Genomic DNA, 6,715 nt, shown 5'->3' on the forward strand with positions numbered 1-6,715 from the left:
CCCAGATAGGCGGCAGGAGGTCTCCGCCCAGTGCCCACCGGCCTGCTCCCCACCTTGTGCTCTCCTGAGGTCTGGGGCGGGAGGGCGGGGGCCTCTGTGCAATTTGTGCGTTCCTGGGTGTCAGTCCTCCCCTGGTCCCCCCCGAGCGCTGACGCCTGGCTGGCCTCCCGCTGCGCAGGGCCACCCAGGGGTGCAGGCCAGCCTCGGGGTGCACGGCACTCATACGGGGTCCCTGGCCGTGTGGTCCCAGGGGGTCCAGCAGCCCTGGGTGGGGGAGGGCTTGTCTCGGCTGGGGGGGGCGTGTCCGGAAGCTCCCAGGGCTGGAGTCCGCTCCCGGCCAACAGGAAGCTCAAAGGGTAATCTCTCCCTCCCGACATTGTATTTACCAAGGCGGGATCCAGACCCGTTTCCACACAGGAAACCTGGGGAGCTGGGAGGGGGCTGGGAAGGAGCTCCCTGGGCTGGCCAAGAAGCCCGGCTTCCTGTGGGGCTGCGGAGTGCCGGCTGGGGGAGGGTCAGCCGGGAGCTGAGAGAGGCCCTCCCCACCGAGCCCCTGGGCGGGGGAGGGGGGTGCCCAGGAGGCCTTGTGTTTCAGGACCCTGAGGCCCAGGGACTATTATTTCCCCATCAGGCCCAGGGGCATTGCGTCTCCCCATTCCCAGAGTCCAGCGCGGCCTGGCCCAGGGGCAGGTGGGCTCCGGGGACTTCGGGAGGTCTCAGGGGAGGGCCTGCCGGGTGAGGTGGGGCCCCAGGGGCGCCTCCCTCCAGGCTCACCGCCCTGCCTGAGGGCCACCGCCTCTGCGCTCCTCTCCCCCTGGGGCGGGCAGGAGTGTGCCTGCTCAGTCACTCAGTCGTGTCCGACTCTGTGACCTCGTGGACCGTAGCCCGCCAGGCCCCTCTGTCCATGGGATTGTCCAGGCAAGAATGCTGGAGTGGGCTCCCATGCCCTCCTCCAGGGGATCGTCCTGACTCAGGGATCGAACACCGTCAGCGCTCTGCTCAGCCTTCCAGACAAAGGGGGCCTGGCAGCCGGCCCTGGACACCCTCCCTGTCCCCATCTCTGTACCACCAGGAACACCCCCACAGACGCAAGCACAGAACTTTATCATGTGCCGAGCACCCAGCTGCTCCCAATCTTAGCCTCCCTCAGTTCTGTATTTGTTTCAGAATCATCTTCGAAAATGTAATCTTTGGTTTACAGCAAAATTTGAAAGCTAGAGCAGAGACTTCCCGTATGCCCGACACTTCTCCTCTCGCGTCGACATCGCATGCTAGAGTGCTGGCTTATAATCGCTGGTGACCGGAGTCCATACTTGGTTCAGGTTTCCCCACAAGTCCTTTTTCTGGTCCAGGGTCCTGCCCAGGATACAGGGTGGAAGGATGAGAGCGCCTCCATAAATTACTGTCCTGCATGAGGGGGCGGGCTCTCTCCCCCGCTGGTTTACACCATCACGCCCATCTATAGGAGTGAACTTGAGGATATTTGTTTTATATGCTGGGCTGCACCCCAATACTACTGAATTTTGTGACTAAAATCCTCCATCTCTGGCCCCTGGGAGCCCTTGCGTTTGGCCGGAGTCATGTTTAAGGTCCTCGACGGTTGCCTGGAGGCCCCTGTGCCTCGCCCCCGGCTGGTCCGGTCTGGACTGGGGGGCCCACCAGCCATCTAGGGGCAAATCAGGGCCCCCCCTCCACCCAGCCTGGGCTTTCTGCTGACTCTGTTGGTGGCCACACTTAACAATCTGTCTGCCTGCCCGGTCCGGGGCACTGGGGAAGGGGGGCTGCGATCTCTGAGTGTCCAGGTGGGGGAAGCAGTTGACATAGGCCCTCAGTTGGGGGGAGCTTCCAGGGTCAGGGGCTGTGCCGGGGAGGCAGCCATCCCCCACCCCCACCCCCTGTGCAGCCACGGAGACCTGGGAGTGATGGGGTCCCTGGGGGTCTGTCTGAGGCTGGGTCCGTCCCCTATGTGGCTGCAGCCCATGCCAGGTTCTGGGTCTCACCGGAAACTCAGTGGCTGCCTGCTGGGGAGGGGTGCCCAGGAGGCTGTCTGCCGGCTGGAGGGCTTGGGGCTGGATCCTCAACGTCCATGATGATGCCTGTCTAATTGCTGCTGTGACCTGGCTGCCCGGCCTGGCCCTGGGGCTGGTGAAGGGGCAGTGACGTCCCTGAGAACTCACAGGGCGGCTCCGGGTGAGGTCACCCTATACCCGCCTGCATGCTGTCGTCACCTGGGGAATGTGAGGTCAGCCGCCCTCCCCCGGGCAGCCATCAGCCACCTGGTCTGCACGTCCCCACCCCGTTCCTGCCCAGTCACCTCCAGGGGCAGCCATTTGCCCCCACCCCCAACCCAGAGGAGGGCAGCCTCCCCCATCTCTACTGACCCTCGCTTTTCTCAGCCGGGAAAGCATGGCCCAAGTGAGTAATTGGTTCAGCTGTCCTCAGAAGACGGCCCAGGTGCTCCACTGAGAGAAAACTCCCGATGTGGGGGCTGCCAGTCACCTGAGCAACCCCAGGACTGGACCCCCGCGGCACGTGGGTCCCCCTCCTCTGCCTCGGTTTCCCCTCCCATGGAAGGAGGAGCCGCTGTGGGCTGTGTCTGAGCCGTCCCGACAGTGCACACAGCTCCTTGGTTTGGAATAAATCTCTCCCGTTTCTCCAGCAGCCGAGATGTGCAGCCGTATTTCTTGCAGCCTCGGTGGCCGTCCGCCGAGGCTGATCCGCCTGGCAGAGGGGTGATGCTCTAAATCCAGCGCCTGCTGCTGATTTGTGGGCCTGCCTGTGCTGGCCCGGGGCTCGCTGGCATCTTTACGAGGCGGGATGAGCCTCAGCTGAGAACTCGGGACAGGACGGGGGTGATCTACAGCCTGAGCCAGCCCCGCCAGTCCGCTCACCGTCCCCACTGTGTCCTCTGAGCCGAGCCCGGATCAGTTGCCGTCTGGGCCCCAGACTGAGGGTGAGAAGAGGCTGGTGCTTGCTCCAGGGATCTTGAAATTTGGCTTCAGGAAGGAATTCTCATGGGACACAGTCTTTGGCGGGGACTTCCCGAGCCCTGTGTCCAGCTCCGTGTGTCCAGCCGTGTGTCTGGGGCTGAACCCAGGGGAGCAGTTTGAAGACCCAGATCCGGTAGCAGGGAACCGGGCTTCCTGGGGGCGGCGGCAGCAGAGGTCTGTGGGGGCGGGGGGTGGCCTGGAGCCTGGGGGCCTGAGGAGGGTGTCCTGAGCAGTGCTTCCCAGGGGCGCCGACGCCACGGGTGTGCTCTGGCACAGCGCCTGGGTGTGAACCCCAGCTCTGCCCCTGGGGTCTCACCATCTCCAAAACGGCGATGTGGCCACGGGGGCTCCACATGTCCAGTTCTTCACGTGTGTCAGCAAGCACCGGCGCCCGGGAGGGTCCTGGACTCACGGTCCTGCCCCCTACCGTGCCACCCGGGGAGTGCAGCCTCCTAGAAAGTTGGGCATGCCCCCCGCCCCCCGCCAGGTAGGGCTGGGGTGTCGCTCCCCCCGACCCCGAGAACCTTCTGCCTCCTTCCCAGAGCAAAGGGCCCGCTCCAGTCTCTGGAGGCTCACCTTTGGGTGATTTGATTTGCCCAGAAGTGGACACAGTTCTAACGAGGCGCTGAGCTCCGGGAGCCAGCCCCACATGGATGCGCAGAGGCAGGGTAGTCATGGGGGCGGGGCGGGGCCTGGCGCCTGTGGGCGGGGCCTGGCGCCTGTGGGCGGGACTAGAGGCGGGGAGGTGGGTCTCGCGTTTCTGACAAGCGGGCGAGGAGTGCCAGGCCTGGGACGGGGACCTGCTCGGCGGACTGTCCCCAGGACAGCCTAGTTTCCAACTGTGACGTCACTTACTGGCCCTTGTGGTCACCGCCCATCAGTGACATTCCAGCAGGACACGTTTGGAATCCTCTGAGCCTCCATAACACCTGCCCCACCTGGGGCTCCCACCAAGCCTCTAGCATCCACCCTATACAACCTCAGCCCTGCGGGGGACCTGGCCGGCCATCTGCCTGGACCGGCTGCAGGGAAGGTCCCTGCCCAGCGCCCACTCTATCCTCAGGCCTGCTGGCCACTCCTGACTGTGAGACCACTCTCTGCCTTCAGTGTGGCCCATATCTGGGATCCTGCAGATGGGGGGCTGGGGACCCCGCGCTTGCCTGTGCGAGAGATGGTCTGCCAGGGTCTCTTTCTGGCTGAGCCTGAGACTTTGCTTGGGAGGGAGCTAGGCTCAGACAACATGCTCACCTTCCGAGCCCATCACAGAAGGCTGGTCTGTGCGTGCGCTGGCGGGCATCGCTCCCACGCCAGGGAGCACAGTGCTGCCCCCGACTCCGGAGCAGGACAGAGCCAGGCTGGCCTGGTTCCTGTCCTTCCTGCCGTGTGACGCTGTTGGAGGCAACTTCACCTCTCTGAGCCTCAGTCTGCTCACTGGGGAAGTAAAGAGGATACACAGGCTGGTCCTCAGGATGGCAGCGAGGGACCCCAGGGAGCACTCAGCCCCCCAGGGTCTGACCTTCCCAGCCAACACCTCTGGGCCCTGCCAGGGCTTTGGGTTGGAGCTCAGGCAGCCACGGGCCTCCCCACACCTGCTTCTGGGTTGAAGTCTCTGGGGCCTTCTGGGGCCTTCTGGGGCTTCTGGGGCCTTCTGGGGCCTTCTGGGGCCTTCTGGGTTGAAGTCTCTGGGGCCTTCTGGGCCTTCTGGGCTCTCTGGAAGCCAGGCAGGACTGTCCCTTTCAGGAGCGTGTGTCTAAATGTTCATGTGTCTTGCAAACATCTGAACCCTGAGCAGGTCCCCTTGGAGGGGGGCACCGGGCAGTGGGAGGCCTGGGGTCTGGACTGTTCTGGGCTGTGTCATGGGCTGGGTGGGTGGGGGGTGCTGAGGTTCCCTCTGGGCCTCGTGAGCGTCAGCTGGGGGCTCCTGTCCTCAGGCCCTTTGGCCCTGGAGACCCCAGCCTGAGGGAGACGCTGAAATCATGCCTCCTGGTCCCTAGACCCGGGGCTTCGGGGCAGCAGGGCAGCCGGCTGAGACCTGAGTGCCCAGGAGCGCTTCCTCCGAGCCCCAGGTCCTCGGGAGCACTGCAAGCTCCCATGGCCTTGGGGCTCCTCCCACCCCCGCTCCTCCACCATCCGGAAGGGAATCAGGGGTCCGGAGGCAGTGGCCGCGGCGCTGGGCTGGTGCCCCTGCCAGGCCCGGGAGGGCAAGGCCGGCCTCATGCTCCAGCCTGAGGACCCCTGCGAGAGCCGAGGCTGGGCCCTTCCGCACGCACTTTACTGCCTCCCCCCAGATGCCACAGTGACTCCAAGGGCCTGCTCTGAAGACCCTCAGTTAGCTTCATGCAGGGGGATGGGCGGCCGCAGGTTACCAGGGCTGGTGGATGTGTGAGGGCAACTGGGGTGTTCGGGGGACAGTTCCAGGGGTCCCAGGCCGCCCCCATGGGCCTCGACAGGCAGTGTGGGCTGGGAATCAGGAAGGCTGTGAGCCCTGGGAGGAGGGCCGGGGCTCAGCCAGTCCTGCAGGAGGGTCCTGGGGTGGGGGGAGGCTGGGCGGGGAGGTGGCCGCCCGGCCGAGCGTGGCCTGAGCATCCCGGTGTTTACTTAGTTCACATTATGCTGATCTGATGGGGAGATTGAGTCCCAGGGGAAACGCGTGTCAGGCCATGCGATTTGTTAATAAGCTGGAAAGGGAATAGCTGCTGGGAAGCACGCCTCCCCCAGAAGGACAGATGCATTACTTGGTGTGGCGGGCACACACGCGCACGAGTGGAGTTTCCGCCCCTGAGCTCTGTGCTCAGGGCTCTTGGAATCCCCACCAGGAGCCCCGGCCTCTTTCCCCTCCTGCCCTGGTCCTGGTGGGACAGCTGGCCGGTGGCTCAGGGGCTCCACGGTGACCTCCCATCAGTGAGCGTGTGACCCTGGGGCAGAGGGTGGGTGGGCTGAGGGTCCCAAACTTGGCATGGCTGGATGCCTGGGGCCGTAGAGATGATGGGCCCATCCAGGGTCTGGGGCAAGCAGGTAGCAGGAAGGCCCCTGAGCTGCTGGGGGAGAAGGGGGCCGGGGTGGGGTTCCACACTGCAGGGGGGTGGGCGGGGGTCCAGGCTCCTGGCAGCCAAAGCCGAGGCGAGGAAGCTCTTCAGGGGAACCTTCCTTCCCACTAGCCCCCAGCCCCGCCTCTCCCGGGGGACCAGTGGATCGCCAGGCAAGTCCTGGCACCCTTCCTCCCTGGAGCCCCGGGGGCTGGGAGGAGCAGGGGTCAGGGAGGCTGTAGGAGACGGCCCTCCAGCCTCTGGCTGAGTCGGTACTGTCTGGAAGGCACGCTCCTTTTAAAGCATGAGTATCCCTCCATCCTCTGTCCAGGCTTGTTTCTCCAGGAGCGTTTGTCTCTGGAGCTCCTGTGGCTCCATGGGCAGAGAGGGGCCTGCCTCCAGGGAGGACTCCCTGATACCCACCCTCCCCAGGTTTCTCTAGTTCCTGCTGCTTTCCTGGGGTCTGGTGGGGGCTGGGGGGGTGGGGGGTCACCTCAGAACGGCAGAGTCTGGACACCTCCTTCAGCAAGGGGAGGGCAACTGCAGCCAGGGGTGGGGGTGTAGGGGGCCGGGGTTGCCCAGGCAGTTAGAGGCGTCAGGACTGGCTCCCAGGCCCCCGGATCTCTGTCCCCTCCCTTGTCCGTCCTGCCTGGCCCCCAGCCCTCGCCCGCTGCCGCTTGCCCCCCTCTCCTCTGTCGC

At 65.1% G+C, this 6,715-nt stretch overlaps 1 long non-coding RNA gene across 1 annotated transcript; it reads right to left on the reverse strand.

The window, feature by feature from the left end:
* Positions 1–1,136: 1,136 nt before the first annotated feature.
* On the reverse strand, positions 1,137–2,300 carry LOC132658145 (uncharacterized). Its single transcript, XR_009597306.1, has 2 exons — positions 2,001–2,300; positions 1,137–1,356 (listed from the first exon to the last, which is right to left on the reverse strand). It is a non-coding gene; the product is annotated as an uncharacterized LOC132658145 (long non-coding RNA).
* Positions 2,301–6,715: the final 4,415 nt, after the last annotated feature.

Source organism: Ovis aries, chromosome 18, assembly GCF_016772045.2.
Source record: "Ovis aries strain OAR_USU_Benz2616 breed Rambouillet chromosome 18, ARS-UI_Ramb_v3.0, whole genome shotgun sequence".
In the NCBI taxonomy this organism is placed as follows: Eukaryota; Metazoa; Chordata; class Mammalia; order Artiodactyla; family Bovidae; genus Ovis; species Ovis aries.